Here is a 23,822-nt window from a genome sequence, read left to right on the forward strand (position 1 = left end):
AACACCATTATTGGTTATAATCAGTCATTGGTTCCACTTTCATTATAGCAAGCCCTGAACATTCCTTTATAAATTTAATAAAAACAGTGATTAATCATTTGCACATCTAGACCTCTGCTGATTTCTAAGGATAGAGGCAAAAAGAAAAATGGTCTTCAAGGAGCTTAGAGCCTATCAGAAAAGTCAGCAAATAAAAGAAATGATAACAATTATACGTAACATTTGAGTGTTATTGCCAGTCACTAGTAAAAGTACTTTTAATGTATGAACTTACTTGTGTGTGTGTGTGCTTAGTTGCTCAGTCATGTACAACTCTTTGCGACCCCATAGACTGTAGCCTGCCAGGCTCCTCTGTCCATAGGGATTCTCCAGGCAAGAATCCTGGAGTGGGTTACCATGCCATCCTCCAGGGGATCTTCCCAACCTACGGATCGAACCCAGGTTTCTCGCATTGTAGGTGGATTCTTTACCATTTGAGCCACCAGGGAAGCCCATTTAACTTACTTGGTCCTCACAATAATTTTAAGAGGGAGGTTCTATTATTAACATTGCCAATTTACAAATGACAAAGTGATTGTCATTGCCTCTGGACAGTAAGTAGTAAGAGGCAAAGTCAAGTTCTGAAGAACAGCAGTCTGCCTGCACATCTCATGCTCTAATGTTCTCTAATCAACTAATGACTGCAATACCAGAGCAAATGTAAGGGTCAGTTCAGTTCAGGTCAGTTCAGTCGCTCAGTCGTATCCGACTCTTTGCGACCCCATGAATCACAGCACGCAAGGCCTCCCTGTCCATCACCAACTCCCGGAGTTCACTCAAACTCATGTCCATCGAGTTGGTGATGCCATTCAGCCATCTCATTCTCTGTCATTCCCGTCTCCTCCTGCCTCCAATCCCTCCCAACATCAGAGTCTTCTCCAGTGAGTCAACTCTTCGCATGAGGTGGCCAAAGTATTGCAGTTTCAGCTTCAGCATCAGTCCTTCCAATGAACACCCAGGATTGATCTCCCTTAGAATGGACTGGTTGGATCTCCTTGCAGTCCCAGGGACTCTCAAGAGTCTTCTCCAACACCCCAGTTCAAAAGTATCAATTCTTCTGTGATCAGCTTTCTTCAGTTCAACTCGCACATCCATACATGACCACGGGAAAAACCATAGCCTTGACTAGACGGACCTTTGTTGGCAAAGTAATGTCTCTGCTTTTTAATATACTATCTAGGTTGGTCATAACTTTCCTTCCAAGGAGTAAGTGTCTTTTAATTTCATGGCTGCAGTCAGCATCAGCAGTGAATTTGGAGTCGCAAAAAATAAAGTCTGACACTGTTTCCACTGTTTCTCCATCTATTTCCCATGAAGTGATGGGACCAGAAGCCATAATCTTTGTTTTCTGAATGTTGAGCTTCAAGCCAACTTTTTCACTCTCCTCTTTCACTTTCATCAAGAGGCTTTTGAGTTCCTCTTCCCTTTCTGCCATAAGGGCGGTGTCATCTGCATATCTGAGGTTATTGATATTTCTCCCAGCAATCTTGATTCCAGCTTGTGCTTCTTCCAGCCCAGCGTTCCTCACAATGTACTCTGCATATAAGTTAAATAAGCAGGGTGACAATATACAGCCTTCACGTACTCCTTTTCCTATTTGGAACCAGTCTATTGTTCCATGTCCAGTTCTTTTTTTTTTTAATTTATTTATTTTAATTGGAGGCTAATTACTTTACATTATTGTATTGTTTTTGCCTTACATTGACATGAATCTGCCCTGGGTGTACATGTGTTCTCCATCTTGAACCCCCCTCCCACCTCCCTCCCCATCACATCCCTCTGGTTCGAGAGGCAGGTCAGGTGGTCTGGTATTCCCATCTCTTTCAGAATTTTCCACAGTTTATTGTGATCCACACAAAGGCTTTGGCATAGTCAATACAAATAGATGTTTTTTTGGAACTCTCTTGCTTTTTCCATGATCCAGTAGATGTTGAAAATTTGATCTCTGGTTTCTGTTTAAGGAAACATGACTTAGTCTAGACTTTCAAGAAGAGCTTATCTTTAATCTGGGATCTGATGGACTTAGTCAGATGAATATTTTGTTATCACTTGTTCCCAATTTGAATGAAAGGGAAAATAACTAAACTTGTTTAATGACAATCTAAATGTTATCTCAAAACCCATCTGAATACTATATTTAAAATAATTTTGGATGGACACTGCCATTATTCTGAAAGAAACTGTGAGGTTAGCATTTCCTTATATGTATTTTAGAGAATTTTTCATTAACATCCATGAAAGTGTGTTTAGAATAAAACAGATTACCCCACCCCGGAACTCCACCCCAGTTGTCTTTCTCTTATGTTAAACGATTAGGGAGTCATGTTTATTCTTTCAGGCCTTTAGTGTACCAATAAGTGTACTATACCTGAATGTTTCAGTTTCTAGAAAGCTATGTTCTCAAGGTAAAGCTCTCATAAATGAAAAAGTCAGCACTGCCAGGGGTGTTCTAGAATCTTATAAGATGTAACATGAGATACACAGTTTAAAGTATATAGATGGAGGGTCACATAACATTCCTAGCAAAATCCATTATTGTACACTAACTATTTGAGATCACACAATCATTTGTTGCAGTGGAAGTTTGCTATTATCTGTCCATTGTCGACAAACTTCTTTTCAAGCTCAGAATTCAGTGGTGAAATGAGATCAACCTTCATTGTCTATAGTGACTAAGCTAATGAAAAAGCTGGAGGTATTATGAACACTATAACTCATCCCCCTGCTTCTTACCCAGTATGTTAGAAATTTGTTTTGGACTGAGCAGGATTTTTAGAAATATATTTATATTTTCACAGGGGAATATTTAAAGTAGAAAAGAATGAAAGGAGCTAACAGCTAATTCTTCCCCAAGATAGAGCAATAGAAAGTGAGAGTTGCTCAGTCATATCCAACTCTTTGTGACCCCATGGACCATACAGTTCATGGAATTCTCCAGGCCAGAATACTGGTGTGAATAGCCAGTCTCTTCTCCAGGGGATCTTCCCAACCCAGGGATCAAACCCAAGACTCCCCCCTTTGCAGGTAGATTCGTTACCAACTGAGTCACCAGGGAAGCCCTTAGAGAAATAGAAGAGGAAACAAATAGTTTGTTTAGTTTGTTTCAGTTAAATTCTCCCCAGTCATATCTTTCAGCATAAACCATAGTTATTATATGGAAAGGAAAACATTTATAAATAGGAATATTTATTAAAAATTCATTTAATATACACATTCTTTCTCTCATTAAGACAAAAGAGAACCTACCCTCAGCCAGGAATTGAGTTCAATTAGCAAAGCAATATTGGTGAATACGAAGGAAAAATAAAAAGTTGTGTTGTCAAAATGAACAATGAACGCATTGTTAAATAATTTACAATATTTGGAATATAACTCTTTAACAGAATAGTTAGCCCTAAGATGGATAACCAGTTAAAATTAGGAGATCAGTGAGCTTTTCTGTGACTCAAGTCTGGCCATGTTTAAAATGGATTTAATATAAAAATACTGTGTTTTCCAACCTACAGACCGTGTGAAATGTTTTAGATACAAAACATAATACTGCTTTTTTCCCATTTGTGACTATCAATAATAACAATCACCCAAAGTGAACCAGATTATAATGCAACCCTGGGGATTTCTGCATAATACAAAAAAGAGTGAATGAACCCAACTTTTAATGAAAGTAATGCATAATGAGTACATTCCATCACTACAGGAGAATTTAGCACTCAGAATTTCCACAGCATGAAATAGTCTGTGTACTGATCATCTACTCCCTTGATAAATATCTCAGGCAGAAGAGTTTAACAGCTAAGGCAATAGATTTTAGTGATTAAGCAAGCTCTGGATTTAGTCATGTTTAAATTTCAACTATGTAAATTATTAACCATATAGCTTTGAGCAAGTCAATATAAACTGGTTTCCAATTCTGTGAAATGAAGATCATAATGAAATTTGCTCTGTAAAATTTTTGAAGACTAAGTATTTCCACAAATAAAGTAAAAAGCTAAGAGGGTTTTAGATAAGAAGACACTAGCCAGGTTGGTCTTACTGTTTTTAAACCTGAGTTTTGGCTGATTAGTTTTACATGTCTTTGATGCCGCATTAGAATTTTTACAAAATAGATAAGTTACTTTAACTTTTTTTCTGTTTATGACACATTTTGCTTAATAGAATATTTGGAGGAACACTTGCATTTTTGAGTCTGTGTGTGTGAAAGATACAACATATCTCTCAGTGACCCAATCCATTTACTTTATTGTCTTTCACCATTATTTATTGTACAGAGAAAGTAGTCCTCTGAATACTAAGTTCGAGGTTTCTGAGTAATGCTGTTAAGTTATATTTCTTGCCTCTTCCTTCTTATACTGTACAGCACAGTCTATACCACATGGTATGACCGGTTCACCTCAACTTTCCACCTGATCACCCATCATCTGGCAGCTTCACTGCACACTTGTAAGCTGGGCACATGTGGGGGCGAGCTATGAGCCAGTTACTGGGGGCTGATGTGCAGAATAATATGATGCAGAAAATTTTTAACTAATCATAGACAAAACAAAGGCTTAAGAAAATCCTATTTCCTTCCTATCAATCACTCTAGCTTGAACCTGAGGAAGGGACAACCAGATTTGACTGATTTTCCCTTACCAGCAGTTTGCTATAAGCCAACCTTGGCTGTCTGGGGATTAAGGTGGGGTCATGAGAGATTTCCCAAGTGAGGGCTGGGGAGACTGGCTGAAGGCTGTGCAAACACGTGAGGTGGAAATTCAATACAATGAATGTGCTGACCTCTTCCTTTCCTTTTCCATTCTCTAATTAATTAAAATGTCAAGCTGCACAGGCCAAGATGACTTTCGCAAAGTCAATATTCATCTAATATGAGGCGAACAAGGTTTCATTTCCAGGTTTGTTTGTCTGGTTGTCGCTATTGTCCCTTGCCTCAGAGTTTGTCGTGGCAGTGGGACAAAGGTATGATAAAATGATAAGGCTGGGGACAGCTCGTTTCTGAAATTTTTCCACACCCACTTTTTATTTCCCCACTTCTGATTCTTATAGGTTCGGTTCAGTAATTCCTAAATATTCTAGCCATGTTTCATTATACGGTTGCCAAATTTTCTTTCCTCAACTCTTCTAAAACTGTCTCCATAACCCTAAAACTCCATAATCTAAAAATCCATACTCTTAAAATTCTGTTACTTTATTGCTTTACTTAACTTCTCTAGTCCTCTACTAGGACAGTATCAAGAGTAACAGCAGTTGTTTATTAACTTCCTAGTACATGCCAGTTCCTCTGGTCCTCACAAAAGTGCCTGACTGCAGCATGAATTCACAGGACAGCCAGTGCGGGAAGGGCAGGAACTAAGCAGAGAAATGGAGACTGATAAGGATGGATTTATTTACCCAAGGTCACATAACTAGTAAAATCCTTTACAACTCAAGATTCTCTGACTTAAAAGACAGGACTCAATATATTCCTGTACAATCTTACTTAAAACCACCCTTCTCTATTTCTATTCCAGACCTAGAGTACTACTAAGGCAAAGAACTCATCTTATTGAAGCTATTTTAGCACCTAACAACTATTCTATACACATAACTGGCCCTAAATATACACTCCTTTACGATGGCTTAGTCAGAGAAATGATGCATTTTTCTGACCTCTGATTATATTTATCTGAACATTAGCATGATAGAAGAAATTTGAAATGGTCCCTACCTACAGTCTGCCTGCTTAATCTACCCACTAAAGATTTGTTTCCAGTCCATCCATGGTAACAGTGGTTAGTCTATTTCATTCACAATATAATTCTCTAGACTATCTACTCTTAGCTCAAAGAAATTTGAGCACCAAATTTAGCGAGAGGGATTTTTTTCCTATTCAACTGGCTATCTGCCTTAGTGAAATGTTAGTAAGAGAAAAACTTTCAGGAATTTGGACGTATTTTACAGTATCTGGAATGGAAAGCAGTGTGTTGCTATGAAATTGCTAACTTTCAATAACCTAACTAGAATTTTCTTAGCTCACAGGATATTTATTGTGATACATTTAGCTACTTATATTAATCAAGTAACTTGTGAAACTTCATTTTCATCAATATGCTTTTCATTATGTCAATTTTTAAATTAATTCATAACTAGTTGTCTAAGTACTTTCATTAGCCAATAATACAATTTCCTTCCAATTTCATTTATGATAGCAAATATAAAATACAAACTCCATACATATTTCAGAGGACTTAACTTCCTAGTTTGATCTTTTTCCAGATTTTTGGCTTTCTACTTCTCAAGGTCAAGTAGAGAGAAGGGTATAGTTTAGGACCCTGGTGTGACCCTGTTCATTGTATTTGGACTCCATTTCCAGAGGAGGTGGGTATCTAATCTTTATCAAATACAAGATAAAACTGAAGTCAATCCTAAGCACACTGAGAACAGTCTATGGTAGCAGTGACTCTCCTGATGACTCTAATCTCAGACATTGTTTCAGAACAAGTTTCTTTGTTTTCAGAAACCATCACCAGTCACACACATGGGGAAAGGGGCATGACTTCTCATCCACACTGTATTGCTGCATCACCTTTGGGTGTTTCCATTCTCAATCACATTTTAGCATCACATCCTTTTCAAAAGATTCTTTCGTTATTTTGCAGCCAGTTTTTCCTCTTTATTTCTCATAGGTAAGAGTTTTATCTGTTTAGATCTTCCTCTTTCTACCTCCTACATATGAAATTTTCTAGCATTTTCAAGCTATGTGAGGGAAGAATCCTTATGGATTTTTAGTTCTTTCCTCTGTAATCGCTTGCAATTTAAAAACTTTCCAATTCATATTCAAATTGGCCTCATTTTCTTCTTCAGCAATGTCCTGTACTTTTTGTTCTTCAGAAGCATAAATACCCCCCACCCCCCACCCCCGCCTCAACCGCTACTTCTCTGTTTGCTTTTTACTGGGGCATCCTGTCACACTGGTCTCTGCAAAGTTGCAGAGCACTGGACTGAATACTTTCTACATGCTGGTACACTCTGCAGTCTACTTTCGACAATACATTTTGTTCACTTAGTGAAAAAAAAGCAACTTCTCTGTACAATTCCACTTCACACCTGAATTTTTCTACACAAATCCAAATCCATTCAAACCTTCCTTGGGAGAGTCTGTAATATTACATTGCCATTTCTGCAGACACAGAGCAATGTTCTTTATGTCTCATGCCTAAATTGAATATACCGTTTTCATCCTGGTATATGTTTCTCTGCAAATGACTCCCAGAAATTTTCTAGCTTCCCAGTATGCTTATTTTAACATTTGTCATGTACCACTTCATCCCCAAAGGTTAAAGCAAATTGCTTCATGCCAGTAATTTGAATTGTAGTAAATATATCTGTTAGGGGAAGCACACTGACTGAAACCACCCACCCTGGCCAGGCACCATAGTAACCATTTGCATGAGCTGCTTTACAACAGGAGGTCCTGGTAAGGAGCACTGAGCTAATAAGCCTCCACCAACCAGAAGAGTTCGGGAAAGGTCAAAAGGAGACACCACAAATCCGACCATCTCCAGAATCCTTCTCTCTGGCATCCATCTTGGCTGAACAAGGCATGCGCCAACAGGAAGGACTCTGAGTCACAATGATTGGCTAAAGACAACTCGGAAACTAATCCCATCACCATAAAACCATGTAACAAGCCATGTGACAGAGCTGTTCTCCTGGGTTCCCTAACCCTACTGCTCTCCACCCGGGTGCCCTTTCCCAATAAAATCTCTTGCTTTGTCAGCAGATGTGTCTCCTTGGACAGTTCATTTCCGAGTGCTAGACAAGAGCCCAGTTTTGAACCCTGGAAGGGGTCCCCCTTCCTGCAACAAAAAGCCCAATTTCAGGCCATGGAAGGGGTCCCCCTTCCTGCAACATATCTTTTCACATAATTCCCAATGAATTATTAATGTCACCACCCACTCCCCTACAGAGTCTTGTGTGGGGATTTCTCTTTAATATCTGTGTATCTTACACTGACATGAAGTTATTGCTTCAAAGGTTGTGTGAGTTTCTTTTCTCCTTCAGAGACTAACATGCTTTCCTGGCTTTCCAGCGCCCTTCTTCCTTCCAGGCCAGGCCACCACCAACTTCCTCCTATCTCCTGCTTTCTCAAATGCTATGTGTCTACAATCAGTTGCTTGAAAACAGCTAAGTTTTATGCTTTTGTATCTTATTCTGAATCATCCTAAAAGCTCTTTGTTTCTAAAGAAAAGAAACAAATGACTGCTTAATTTTAAGTTCACTTCTCCCAACAATGCTCTTCCCTTTATTTCCCCAGTTACTTTTCATGCTTACTACCTCAGCTTGGTTCTTTCCTCATGAGTAATAATTAAGTTAAGGTTTAAACCAGAAGACTGGAATTCAGACAACCTGAGATCTGAAGCTGGGTTCTTTTATATGTGAACTATGTGACCGTAAAGCTTTCAGAATAATAACAACTTGTTCAGTAAAAAAACAAAATAAGAGTAATTATAAAGATCTTGTGGATTTACTGGATTTAATGTTATTTTCTCTGAATACTCACTCTATACCCCAGCCTCAGTTTGATTAAACCTATCATTATCCCCTCTATGCAGCTCTGTGTGAATGTGAGTGTGAAAGCCGCTCAGTCGTGTCCAACTCTTTGCGACCCCATGGACCCCAGGCCAGAATACTAGAATGGATAGCTGTTCCCTTCTCCAGGGGATCTTCCTGATCCAAGAATCGAACCAGGGTCTCCTGCATTGCAGGCGGATTCTTTACCAACCGAGCTATCAGGGAAGCCCCATGCAGAACTGTGCCTCTTAAGTTTTCTAGACCATATTGAGACACATGATTGAGCTGTAACTATTTTTCTAGAGACAGTTAAGTGATTGTGAATGTGAATTCTCAAGCCATAATCTTGAACACGAATCCTGGTTCTAAATTGTTGAATACCCTTCGCAATTTCCTTAGACTCTCTGTGTCTCGGTTTTCTCATTTATAAAATGAGAAATGTAATAGCACCTACTTCATAAGACTTGTAAGAATATCATGCTTTAATGTATGTAAAGTACTTAACATAGTATGTGCCCTACAGTAACTGCTTCATTAAAATTACGAATCTCATTTCAACTGTAATCTCTTTGATGGCAACATTTCAATCCCACCCACTTAGTTCTTCCAAACAGCAAGTATATTGTCTAGAATATTGTATGTGTTCAATTAATGTTTAATGAACTGGACTAAATTGAGTAACAGCATCTAGATTGTTCTGTGGTTCATGTCTGGGACTTGGCAAATGTTTGTTTTCCTTGTCACAAGTTCTGTGATTCAGTCTTCATTCCAATTCCAAAGAAAGGCAATGCCAAAGAATACTCAAACTACCACACAATTACACTCATCTCACACTCTAGTAAAGTCATGCTCAAAATTCTCCAAGCCAGGCTTCAGCAATATGTGAACCGTGAACTTCCAGATGTTCAAGCAGGTTTTAGAAAAGGCAGAGGCACCAGAGATCAAATTGCCAACATCCTCTGGATCACGGAGAAAGCAAGAGAGTTCCAGAAAAACATCTCTTTCTGTTTCGTTGACTATGCCAAAGCCTTTGACTGTGTGGATCACAATAAACTGTGGAAAATTCTGAAAGAGATGGGAATCCCAGACCACCTTACCTGCCTCTTGAGAAACCTGTATGCAGGTCAGGAAGCAACAGTCAGAACTGGACATGAAACAACAGACTGGTTCCAAATGGGAAAAGGAGTGTGTCAAGGTTGTATATTGTCACCCTGCTTATTTAACTTATATGCAGAGTACATCATGAGGAACGCTGGGCTGGAAGAAGCACAAGCTGGAATCAAGATTCCTGAGAGAAATATCAATAACCTCAGATATGCAGATGACACCACCCTTATGGCAGAAAGGGAAGAGGAACTCAAAAGCCCCTTGATGAAAGTGAAAGAGGAGAGTGAAAAAGTTGGCTTGAAGCTCAACATTCAGAAAACAAAGATCATGGCATCTGGTCCCATCACTTCATGGGAAATAGATGGGGAAACAGTGGAAGCAGTGTCAGACTTTATTTTTTTAGGCTCCAAAATCGCTGCAGATGCTGATTGCAGCCATGAAATTAAAAGACACTTACTCCTTGGAAGGAAAGTTATGACCAACCTTGATAATATATTAAAAAGCAGAGACATTACTTTGCCAACCAAGGTCCGTCTAGTCAAGGCTATGGTTTTTCCCTTGGTCATGTATGGATGTGAAAGTTGGACTGTGAAGAAAGCTGATTGCCGAAGAATTGATGCTTTTGAACTGTGGTGCTGGAGAAGACTCTTGAGAGTCCCTTGGACTGCAAGGAGATCCAACCAGTCCATTCTAAAGGAGATCAGTCCTGGGTGTTCATTGGAAGGACTGATGCTAAAGCTGAAACTCCAATATTTTGGCCACTTCATGCGACGAGTTGCCTCACTGGAAAAGACTCTGATGCTGGGAGGCATTGGGGGCGGGAGGAGACGGGGACGACAAAGAATGAGATGGATGGATGGCATCACCAACTCGATGGACATGAGTTTGAGTGAACTCCGGGAGTTGGTGATGGACAGGGAGGCCTGGCGTGCTGTGATTCATGGGGTCGCAAAGAGTCGGACACGACTGAGTGACTGAACTGAACTGACTGTCCTAGAAAAGTTGTGTGTATTCAGTAGCACATTAATTGGAATATAATGGGTTTCCCAGATGGTGCTAGTGGTAAAGAAACCCCTGCCAACGCAGCAGATCTAAGAGACGTGTGTTCGATCCCCGGGTCTGGAAGATCCCCTGAAGGAGGGCATGGCAACCCACCACAGTATTCTTGCCTGGAGAATTCTATGGACAGAGGAGCCTGGTGGGCTATAGTCCATAGGGTCGCAAAGAGTCAGACATGACTGAAGCGACTTAGCATGCAAGTGTACTGAAGCCCAGGTGTTCTCAATGTCAAGCTAAGCTATACCGTTTCGGGAGGTGAACCTGGGCTTGGGCCCGCATCTTTCAAGTCCTGTGTCTTGGCTAATAGTCAGTACTTCTTATTTTTGAAGATGTTTTCATGTAATATTCTGGCTTTGGGAGCCAAGGCACAAGGTGAGGTGTGGTTGGCAGTGTGAAGCATGTTGAGGCCACCTGAGGTTCCAATCTATTTCCAAATCAAAGACCTAATGAAATATCATTGAATAAAAATAACTAAACCCTTGATATACAAGTGAAAAATGGCTTGTTTTTTCCTCCTACCCACCTTTAGAAGCTTTAAAATGCGAAAGAACTGCATTAACCACATTCTACATTAGCCACTTTCCATGATGTCTTATCAGAGCCAGCTTGAATAATCTATCATTACTGTTATTATTATTTAAATTACATACTTGTGGTCCAATTATTACTTTCCTAAGTAACAAGCTCTTGCCTTGATTCCTGGAATTAAAAGGAAGACTAATAAACATTTTCTAAAATCAAACTCAAGTACATCTTTAAAAAAATTTCCCTATATCATGACCACTGTTTTGTTAAAAAGAAAAGTAACACAAAAAGATTGTTAGAAAAAGGGAAAGTAGAGTAAGTTATTCAGTGAATGGTTACAGGTACTATGTTGAACAGCCTCCTTGAAGTGGTTTGACTAAAAATAAAATTGCTTCTTGATTGGCATCTCATAATTTTCAGGAAGTATGAATTTTAATCATTGCCATTTTAATAGAAGAAAGAGAAAGTAAGAAAAATAAACTCATGTTAGGAAAAGCAAAACTCTTGTGTTTACCATTTCATCTGGGTTTGATTAAAAAGCACACCACAAAATGAACAGACACTAACCTTTGCAGTAAGAAGTCTACCAAACCTTCCTGAGTATCATGAGGCTATGAATTAGTTCCAAGTGCCTTATTCCAGCATATCTTACACTATTGTTTTAAGATAAAATGAAAAATCTTGAAGAAAGGTCATATCGGTTCCATATAATAGCTGGAAATTATTGGAACGTATATGACAACATTGAGAGATAATCAGAAAGCTCAGTGGGTGCCCAACTATCTAGGTCTATCTCCGTGAGTGTCCAACCAAAATGGGTAGCTGTGGTTTTGCAGAGAAGATCCACAACATTATGATGTGATAGGAATCACTTGCTAGGACTCGAGGTTCATAACCATAAAGATTGTTGCTTTACAGGCATAATATTTGACATTATACGGAAATGTACCTAATGTTCCAGTGTCTTAGCTGGGGGATGGTTTTGAATGAGGCATAGGCTGGCATATAAAACTAGCCTGAAACTCTCTTGAAAATCTTTAGAAAATCTTATTCTTGTGGTATTGTGCCATTTCACTGAGAGGAAACAGCCTGGCCATCATTTGGGGATATAGCACTACCTGTCACATTTGCCTGAATCCAGACCTAGCTGTTTGCATAATTTGTGGCTGGTTGTATACTTTGTGGCTCTGCTTTTTGTTTAGATGGTTATGCATTGCAGAAACACTGCAATGGATAGTGGCAAAGGCTATTAGTTCCTTCTGGATTTCAAAGAGCCTGCTGTTTTAGATTGAAAATGCTTTGTTGTGTTTTGAATAAAAAAAGATTAAAAGGCAGATGGATGTTCAAATTTATAAATAGAAATAGGTCAGTATTTTGTCTATCTATTTCTTCATTAGAATGCTTCTTTTATATTTATTTTAACTTAATATCATTTCTAATAGGAAAGATAGTTGAGCTTCTTCATCCCTAAGGAAGAGGAAAAAGAAAAAAAAAAAAACTGTTTCAGTAAGGAAGTCATTTAATGCAGAGTCTTTGTGAAAAATGATACCCTGTTATAGCTTTTAATATAAATGGATTTTGTAAGTTTCATAATTGAACTCCAAGGTACATACTAGTTAAAATTGCAATATAAAATAACATTATGTACCTATAAAATATAAAATTAAATTGTAAAAATAAAATGAACATTTTTCCCCAAAGCAGAACATTTTAACAGCCAGAAAAGAAAGCAATTACAACCCTAGTTCTATAGATCAGTTAAGACTTTTTGAGAACGTTTTGTTTCTATGAGGCTGTAATGGTGTATTTTTAAGGTAAGGTGGAAAGACTATTCATCGGGAATAAATCAAATAGCATTTTTTATGAGCATATAAGAAGCCTGTGTTCTGTTGACCTCATCATCTAATTACCCCATCAGTGATGGATGGCCCACCAAACTTTGGTCCATCCATGATTTATGGTACAGCAAAGGGGTGAATAGATAACAGAGCCCTCGAGGCTAAGATTCTAGGTTACAGACACTTGTTGTATTAAGACTGAATAAAAATATGTCTATTGAGCTAACGACATATGAGAAAGCAGCACCAGATGCTGCAGAAGATATGGAGGTGACAAAAGATAGCCCCACCTCTAACTCCTACTCAGCTACAGGAGCTGTCAATGTAGGATGAGGGTTCAGAGCAGGAAAAACGGGTGTGATGTTAAGAACACAAGGAAAGAATTACGGGAGAGAAAGAACTTGAAAGATGGACACACTTCTGGCAGACTGAAATGGAGAAGTGGGGACAAGAACAATACAGGTGCATGGAAGAATGTGGGGGAGTCAGTTCAGTAAAGGATACGGCTCTAGATAATTGGTTTCATTGAAGATCTGCTTCTTCCCAGACGAAGATCAGCAGTGTCACCATTGTGTTTATGGTGTGAGAAGTAATAGATCTCATAGTAAAATAAACTAAAATACACAGAATCTTTTGATGAAAAATACAGAAGCCCAAGAGAATTAATGAATAAACAAGATAGGTTTTATGAAAAAACCTTGATTAAACTAATGGCATCAGAAACCACCCTTTAGTTAGAAAATACAATAAAACCTGTATTGTGTAAACAATAGTGCTGTTAAATGTGAGTCTAATAATTAAAATCCATGGCGTAAATGGAGTAAATTATAAAATTTCAATGAAAGGTGATAAGAAAAATCAAATAACTGGAAAAATAAATGTCCTACTTCTGAGTGGAAAGGTTAAAAAATGTGGACATCCAAAAATGTGTAAATTTAAAGTAGGTAAGTCAAAATATCAATTGATAGCTATAAGTACAGGAGGCCTTATAATTCTTAGAAAAAAGCCATGGGGATTTTGAAAAGAAAGAGCAACATGGGATTACATGCCTAAGCAGATAAGAAAGTGCTATAAAGCTATAATTAGTAGGATTGTATGGCACTATCAAAAGTTTCAACGGAGATCAGTGGGTGTATGTTATAAGTCCAAAAAAGACTAACGTGCACACTGGAAAGTAAACTTTTATTTCAGATCACTAGAGACAGTATGGATAACAAAGCTATTGTTGGAACAGCGCACATTTGTATGTTTTGAGTGTAAATTTTATAAATGTTCATACTTTTAGATATGGCAGCAGTTCCACATAAATATATCATTATCACTGAATTGTAGCTTTACTTATAAAAAAAGATGGAAAATGACATAACCAACAGGAGGTTAAAGAAAGTAACGTATACTGGTGTTCTGGTATATTACATATTCATCAAAAAAGAAAACATTGGTATAGAAAATATTGACCATATATTCAAGCTGAAAAAGGAACATTGCAGAATGTTGTTTCCATCACAGTTTTAATTGGTCAAAGCTGGTGTAAAGAAAAGAATCAAAGACAGTCCAAAGGGATACATCCACTTAATGTCAGATAACTGAGAAAAAGGTGGAGTTATTAAAAGAAAGAGGGAAGTAAGAGTGGGAAACTGGTTTGGTAGAGATGGTGAACTATTTTTTTAAATGTAAACAGCTCATATTGATGAATTCATTATGCAGGCAATTGGAAGAGAAGGTCACTGGAGAGTTTGAAAGAGACAAGTATTTGGGGTTAGCTACCTCAGATATGCAGATGACACCACCCTTGTGGAAGAAAGTGAAGAGGAACTCAAAGGCCTCTTGATGAAAGTGAAAGAGGAGAGTGAAAAGGTTGGCTTGAAGCTCAACATTCAGAAAATGAAGATCATGGCATCTGGTCCCATCACTTCATGGGAAATAGATGGGGAAACAATGGAAACAGTGTCAGACTTTATTTTTTTGGGCTCCAAAATCACTGCAGATGCTGATTGTAGCCAGGAAATTAAAAGACGCTTACTCCTTGGAAGGAAAGTTATGACCAACCTAGATAGCATATTAAAAAGCAGGGACATTACTTTGCCAACAAAGGTCCGTCTAGTCAAGGCTATGGTTTTTCCCGTGGTCACGTATGGATGTGAGAGTTGGACTGTGAAGAAAGCTGATCGCTAAAGAATTGATGCTTTTGAACTGTGGTGCTGGAGAAGACTCTTGAGAGTCCCTTGGACTGCAAGGAGATCCAACCAGTCCATTCTAAAGGAGATCAGTCCTGGGTGTTCATTGGAAGGACTGATGCTAAAGCTGAAACTCCAATACTTTGGCCACCTCATGCGACGAGTTGACTCACTGGAAAGGGCTCTGATGCTGGGAGGGATTGGGGGTGGGAGGAGACGGGGATGACAGAGAATGAGATGGCTGGATGGCATCACCGACTCTGTGGACATGAGTTTGAGTGAACTCCGGGAGTTGGTGATGGACAGGGAGGCGTGGCGTGCTGTGATTCATGGGGTCACAGAGAGTCATACACGACTGAGCGACTGAACTGAACTGAACTGAACCTAAAGATGAGCATTGAATCATAGTGGACAGTATTCCTGTGGTGGTGGAGAAAGCAGAAAAGAAATATTGTCCAAAGACAAAACAGAGGCAATACATGTGTACTTAGGTAAAGAGGGGCAGGAAAGAACACAGGGTAAGAGAACCAGAGACAGAGGAGGAAAACTTGCCACTGGGCGACAAGCAAGTCTAGGGAGGGTCAACAATGCGTATACTAGAAAGCTACTTGACACGGACCTGAGCAAAGGTGACAGACACTGGAATTACTGATAACCTTTGAGGGGACAATCTAGGGGACTGAGTGATAAGAGAAGAAAGACTACAAGAGAGTGGGTGATAGCCCCCCAGTTATATATTTGACTTATATCGCCATTTATTCCATAACCATCTAATTATTTCATCAGTGAGGCATCAGCAGTGAATTGAATTAAAAGTAAATGAAACAGCAAGGGCAGTAAAATGATTCCTGGTGACTGAACTTACGTAAAGAGGCACCTGTAGGCCTGCCTATACAATTTTCCAATCTGTTCAATAGACACGTCAAGCTACCACTTAGCAGGGTAAGCTGCTTCACATTCTGAAGGGACCCAGTTGGATGGAGCTGAGAGATGGAGAAGGCAGGGGATGACAATATTATAAATTGCACCACAGGGGCTGTATTTACTTTCTCTCTCTAGTGAAGATTATAAATGAAACGAGATGCATTTTTCTAATCCATCTGAAGCCTTTGGTTGCTGTTTTCACCTAAAGCAAACTGACTTAAAAAGTCATTTATTTGCTTTAGATTTTCTTCAAAATAACCTACTTTAGAAAAAGAGTTCAGACAGTGAAATTAATGTGATCATAAAAAAGGCAGGGAGATGGTGACTATGAAGGGGATTAAGGAGATTCTGAGAGGAGAAGAAATTTTCTTAGATGAATAAAAGGAGTGACTAAGACACATGTGATTTAAGTCACTAGGAAAATGAGTCTGTCTGTCCTCTCAGAGTTTGGACTTAATGCCTGATGTGTGGGAGACTTCCCCTGAGCAGTAATAAGTCAGTAAGAAGATCCTCATCATAACAAGGTGACCTGACAACGTAAGAGCCTGGACGCGGCTGTGCTAACTTTGTGTTCTCACAAAAGCCATGTCATTGTCACCATTTTATTAAACAGGCACATCCACCTAACCAAAGCTCATTAAACACTGTATCCTGAATACAGAATGCTCCAGATACTGCTGTTAATAATGGAAGATATTAACTCCATTATGGATATCCTCCACTCAATACTTCTATTTACATGATTACATTTACTGGAAAATAACTTTTCCCATATAACCCTAAACAGGTGATCAAAACTAGGGAAAGGATATAAGAAAAAGCATCATGATTTACCCTTCACATCTTTTAGCATTTGATCAACGTACCTCCTCTTCTCTTCCCTGTCTAGTCAGAAAGACTGAGATAAGAGAGCAAAAACATCTGTAGTGATCATCCAGTTAAATCGCTCCATCTCGCAGGTGATGAAACTAAGTCTCTGAGAGGTGACTTGCCTGGGGTCAAAGGGCTTGTTAATAGAAGAGGCAGAACTCAACTTCTGTCTCTTTACTTCAAGTCCTACTTTTCATGTATGTAAGGAGCAGAGCCATTTCTTTTAACATTAAGGGGGTGCTTGCTGATAATATGGGCAAATATATTGGAGAAATGCCTTGAGATGACCTTTTGATGGGTATTGACATTATTCCTTAAACGTTTAGCCTTGCCTTTGCATTGTGGCCATTTTCATGCTATAGGTGATTTTTCAAATTCTCAAAAGATGCCCTATCTCAATTTTGCTTGTCTGTATAAATCAGAATATCAGAAGTCTTCTCTCTAGGAAGCAGAATAGTAATAGCTCTTAGTATTGAAAGTAAATATCTGTAGCTGGACATAAGATTTATCTTCTGTACAGCACGTGCCTTCAATTTTCTGTGCCCTAATCATGAATCTAGAGGGGAATGCTGATTTTACAAGACAATCCATGAGTTTTTATACATCAAAATTAAATTATCAACACATTGCATAGTCCTCTCACAGACTTTTTGATCGCATATATCCTCAGCTAGCTAAGGTTTAAGAATTTCTCAAAATACCTGCAGTGCCATTCAGTCTACCACTAGAGTTCTGGAATGCAGCCACCGTGCTAGCAGCGAGGCAGTGTTTGCTGCTTCAGAACTCTGCTGAGCTGAGCGGGTGTAGAGGATGGCTAGCGATGGCCATTATCCACACAATTTCTTGGGTTCCTGCTGACATCCTCATGCTCACATGCTCAGCTCATAAGAATGTGCTTTGCAGCAAGATGACCATGGTAGAGTGACCATTGCAAGGTGAGCATAAGAACTGTTTTAAGGGAATGTTAAAGTATATCTTTGAATAGAAAGGCAGTGCTGTGAAATTCTGGGAAAATAGCACCAGATGGGCCAAGCTGGCATACAACTATCAGAAACAGTGAGAAATATTTTAAGCAAAAATGTATTGGGGACAGTCTGTAAAGCAAAAAGAAGAAGACAGTGTTTTAAGCATCACTTAGTAAAAAGGGTCTTAGTTTTAATCTTGTTTTTAAATCTCAGTTATTTAACTTGCAAGCCCATTTTAGGAAACTACTTAGCAACTCTGAGTTTTAATTTTAAAAAAATCTATAAAAAATGAGGATGGTAGTGGGGTTTTTTGTAGTGGGTTTTATTGTGAGGATTCAATAAGTCAAATAGCCTAGTGCGCAGCACCTATCAGATAAAAGGTAAATGGTAAGTATCAACAAACATTGATGCCTAAATAGCAAAGTCCAAGGATAGATTCCATGTGCACAAAGTGGAGAAAGAAGTTCTGGTTTCGAAATCTGTGTTTCCAATTATGCTCATAGCACCAAGATCTTCAAACACAAAGATTAATACATTAAGTAAAATGAGAAGAAAAAAAAAGATTCTCACTTTAAGTGAAAGTTGGAATACTTTCAGAATTTCCACATAATCTCAAAAGGCTGAGAAAATCAAAGGACAACATACCAAGAACCTCCCTTCTAAGTTCCAAGGGTGAGTTCTGCAACATTCTTTCTGATGTGTAAGCTGTCCCCTCCGTCAGTGAGTCCTGTGAAAGTCACAAACCACAACTCAAGGTTTCTCCCTTGGGCTATGCATTGCCCAATTGGTGGCATCCTTGGAGAAGAGACATCCAGTTGGTGTCCATTAGTCCCTGAATAATAAATAATATTATTTATTATTATAACCACTTATAATCACTTCTTATTACTTATTAGAAGAATGCTGCTGCTGCTGCTAAGTCACTTCAGTCGTGTCTGACTCTTAGTGACCCCATGGACTGCGGCCTACCAGGCTCCTCCATCCATGGGATTCTCCAGGCAAGAGTACTGGAGTGGGGTGCTATTGCCTTCTCCATATTAGAAGAATAAATCTGCTTTAATGGTAGGTAGCAGGACTCTGGGACTGCAGGAATACAGCTAATTTCAATGTGGTAATCCTTCAAATGAATAGAACTCTGAAAGAGTGGTTATGACAGTGAAGGAGGAAGAGGATGAACATGATAGATCAAGGTAGTTATGCTGCTTAATAAAGAAAGGTAAAATGCAGAGATACAGCTTAAATAGTTGAGTTCATCAAAGACAATTCTTACTCTGAATATAACAATAAAGAGTTAAAGAAGATTCTATATTTATCTTCTCATTAGCAGATATGGTTTTTGGTGAAATTAAGCTCATAACTTATGGGAGGGAACAGACTCACTAGCCATGTCATCATAGGGAAAAAAGTGGCCACAGGACATTTGAAGGAGATGATGGGAAATGCTCTTTCTTACTGAGCAGCAATGGGGTCTGGAAAGATAAAAATATCAGGGGAACTGGGTTTTTCAAAGGACCTACTGTTAAATGGAAGCAACTCACAGGCATCCCCTATAAACTGTCAAATTTCCAGTTGTACTGTGAGGACCCTGAGGTTTCTCTTTTCCACATAACTCTTCTTGTAAGACAAAAACGATACTGGCCAATTTCCCGATAAATTTCAAGAGGGCAGATTTCATCCCTCTCTTTGTTCTACATTTGGAGTAAGACAGATCAAGGTGGAGACTGAGCAGGAGTGATGAATGCTGTAATGGTTTTTGGTTTGCTCTCCACATAAGCAGAGTACTTCAGCTTCTGAGTTGGCCTGGCACTTCTCCAAGGCTGGACTTGGTCTTTAAAAAGCACTACATTCCAGGTTGTAACCAACTTACGGTTCAGAAGCTCAGTCATGTCCAACCTTTTGCGACCCCATTGACTGCATCACGACAGGCTTCCCTGTTCTTCACCATCTCCTGAAGTTTGCTCAGACTAATTTCCATTGAGTTGGTGATGCCATCCAACCATCTTATCCTCTGCTGGCTCCTTCTCCTCCTGCCCTCAATCTTTTTCAGCATCAGGGTCTTTTCCAATGAATCAGCTATTTGCATCAGGTGGCCAAAGTATTGGAGCTTCAGCCTCAGTCCTTCCAAAGAATAGTCAGGGTTAATTTCCTTTAGGATTGACTGTTTGATCTCCTGCTGTCCAACGGACTCTCAAGAGTCTTCTCCAGTACCATAATTTGAAAGCATCAATTCTTCGGTGCTCAGCCTTCTTTATGGTCCAACTCTCACATCCACTGGAGAAGAAAATGGCAACCCACACCAGTACTCTTGCCTGGAAAATCCCATGGATGGAGGAGCCCGGCAGGCTACAGTCCATGGGATCACAAAGAGTCGGACATGACTGAGTGACTTCACTTTCTTTCTTTCTCACATCTGTGTATGACTATTGGGAAAACCACAGCTTTAACTATACAGACTTTGGTTGGCAAAGTGATGTCTCTGCTTTTTAATACACTGTCTAGGTTTGTCATAACTTTCCTCCCAAGGAGCAAGTGTCTTTTAATTTCATGGCTGCAGTCACCATCAACAGTGATTTTGGAGTGATAAATGATGTGCTTTTTTTTCCTTAACTTTTTATTTTCTACTGGAGTACAGTTTATTAACAATGTGGTAGTTTCAGATGTATAGCAAAGTGGTTCAGTTATACATACAAATGTATCTATTCTTTTTCAAGTTCTTTTCCCATTTAGGTTGTTATATAATACTGAGCAGAGTTTGATGCACTTTTAGTGGTGGGAGTGTTACTAAGGGGTTTGTCCAAACTGCCCCAAAGAGATGATGTCTAGGATGTCCTAGATGTGAGTGAGGACCATTTGGTTCAATCCTCTGCTCTGGGTTTTCAAATTGTAATTAAAAAGATAAACAAAAAACAAAGTGAAAATAAGGTGGTATAAAACTTGCCTGAATACTTACGATGTTCTGAAGGCAAAGATGATTAAGAATCAAGATAATAGGCCTGGTTTCCTTGGAATCCAGGACAGCGGCAAGAGGGGAAGCAGAGGTCACTTAGTCCTGCCTTCCATCTACAAGGGGGTCCTGAGCAGGCCCTTCCACTTTTGCACAAACATTCCAGCCACAAGGAACATGTTCCTTGCAAAGAAAATCATTTCCAGTTGTATCAGTTTGCATATTAGAAAAGTGTTACTTATTTTGAGTCCCCAGATTATATTTGTTGGACTTTGCATTCCCAAATTATCACATAGAAAATTATATCTTAAAATATTCAATGTTATTTTTAATGAAATGGAGAGTATTTTAAAAGCCCATTTAAAATACTTATTTTGGAAATATTCTAGTTTTCTTCTTGGATTAACAGATATAGAACACTCACTCTTCAGACTCTGTGATCAACAATTTACATCAATGATCTCATTTAATTCATACAATGAGATATGAAATATTCACTATTATGTCCATTTGACAGATAAAGTTACTTCGCACTTTGTCTCAGGAAACCTCTTCAGTTAATTTATGGAACTGGGACATAAACACCGACTATTAATCATAAAGGTATTATTCAATCATTTTCTAGCTCATTTTGCCTTAAATATAGCTTCTTATATGTCATTTCTAAGAGGAGAAGTTTTAGAACTCAAAAATGTCAATGATCTTACATAACTTTAACTAAGGAAAGGACCTGGAAAGAGATAATTTTCTCTCAATAAGAAACCAAGTATCAAATTCCTGTTACATAATCTTGCTGCATCACCCTTCAGGAGGTTGATGGTAGAACAACATACAGGGCACCATTTTCCTTGTTTCGTATAATAGAATAACAACCAAAGCAGTAAAACAAAACAACAAAAACACGCTATGAAAGGAAAAGAAACCATGTCTCTAGTTATGTGCTGGAATTACTGATAGAGAGGAGGGCATCTGTCCTGCACTAGGAAATGAAAATCTAGTTTATGTCAGTAACACTGAGAAACAGGAAGAGACCTAGTCCTAGGCCTGATAGAAACCTTATCTACATCTTATCTATAGAATTTCTTATCTACATCTAGAATCAATCCTTTCAACAATCTATTTGAAAGTATGGTCTATCAGTAAATTCAATGGTTGTGTCAGAAAGATATATGTTCCTGTGTTAACCATGGAGTCTCTGTCAGTGCTGACGTTGTTGCCGTTTCCAGCTGCTCCTTCTGTCCAAGGCACCTGTATGTGCAGGAGCTCGTCTGTCATCCTCCTGGGGCACTGGCACTGTAGCACTTACGAGCTACAGATGAGGGCCGACCTCACAGCTTACACTCATGGAGTACCCATGGAGCCAACGTATTAACGTGAGCCCCTGTTAAGAAAGGCTTATTTTTCTTTTCATTAATTAATTCAACTCTTGCCCATCACAGAACTTTACAGTTAGAATGTTTGACTCTCTAAACTCCACATGGCTCTCCACGGAAGACAAGCACAAATTTAGAATTTGGGGGGAGGGGGCGCTCAAAACTGCTGTAGCATCTGGCAGTGGGAGATTCCTTTTTGATGAAACACAAGAATCCCTCCCTTTGTGATTTTAATGTGTGTGGCCTTAAATAAAATGCTTCTATTACATCTCAAATAATTGCCTGTGGTTTTTAAACATTCTTCTCAGAAAACTGATGGCATGTTTGGTGGATTGGGGTGACAATCAACTCAGAACACTCACAGGTATCTCTCTCTCCCCTCTACTATCTTGGTATTTCTTTTGTCAACACATCAGCCCTCCAAACCCTTACTCAGTTTCTTTCCACTCTCAAGCCTTCTTAGTTTGATCCCTTGACAAATGATTTCTGTAACCTTGGAGTTTGCATGCTCATGCTCAGTCACGTCTGACTCTGTGACCCCGTGGACTGTAGCTTGTCAGGCTCCTCTGTCTACAGAATTTTCCAGGCAAGAATATTGGATTGGCTTGCCATTTTCTCTAGGGGATCTTTCCCAACCCAGGGGTCAAATCCTCATCAATTGGGTCTCCTGCCCTAGCAGGCAGATTCTTTACCAGTGAGCCACCTGGGTAGCCCAACCTTGGCGTTTACCACCACCTTTTCCAGGGATAATGATGTTTACCAAGGGCTTCGTTTGAACTTGACCTTCTCACTGTGGGTAGAAGTATGGAGAAAAGCAAGACCACATAAATGAGCCCTAACTTTGCCAGAAGGTAAAAAATTATCTCCATTATTTCCTTAAAGTGAGTTTTCATGGAGAGGGTGCTGTCAGTTGAATTGTCTCTTCATCAAAAGATATGTTTCAGTCCTAACTCCTGGTACCTGTGAACATGACCATGTTTGGAAATGGGGTATTTGCAGAGGTAATCGAGTTAAGATGAGTTCATGCTGAATTAGGAAGGATGTACCCTAGATTCAATGACTGACATTCTTTTAAAAGGGCCATGTGATGACAAAGAGCATAGACACAAGGAGAACTTCATGGGACCCTGAGGAACACCAAGAATGCCCATACCCACCAGAAGCTCAGAGAGAGGCGTGGAAGAGATTATGCCTTATAGCCTGGAGAAGGAATCAACCTTACTGACACTTTGATTTCATACATCTAGCTTCTGGGACTGTGAGAGAATAAATTTATGTTGTTTTAAACTACACAGTTTATGATAATTTGTTCTAACAGCTGTAGGACATAAATAAGGAGGTGAGAGGTGCAAGAGAGCAGAGAAATATGAGGCTCAACAAATGAACGATCTTGTCATTCAAAAAAACACAAGGCAATCTCTCTACTTTTCAAAAAGTCACAACTTACAAAGTCA

At 39.1% G+C, this 23,822-nt stretch overlaps 1 protein-coding gene across 9 annotated transcripts in view; it reads right to left on the reverse strand.

Annotated features, from left to right (window-relative positions):
• BANK1 (B cell scaffold protein with ankyrin repeats 1) overlaps positions 1–23,822 on the reverse strand; it is a 360,244-nt gene that overhangs the window by 112,637 nt on the left and 223,785 nt on the right. The gene's annotated exons all lie outside the window — the stretch shown is intronic.

The sequence above is a fragment of the Moschus berezovskii genome, chromosome 5 (assembly GCF_049115385.1).
Source record: "Moschus berezovskii isolate FMDL1 chromosome 5, NW_MosBer_1.0, whole genome shotgun sequence".
Lineage (NCBI taxonomy): Eukaryota > Metazoa > Chordata > Mammalia > Artiodactyla > Moschidae > Moschus > Moschus berezovskii.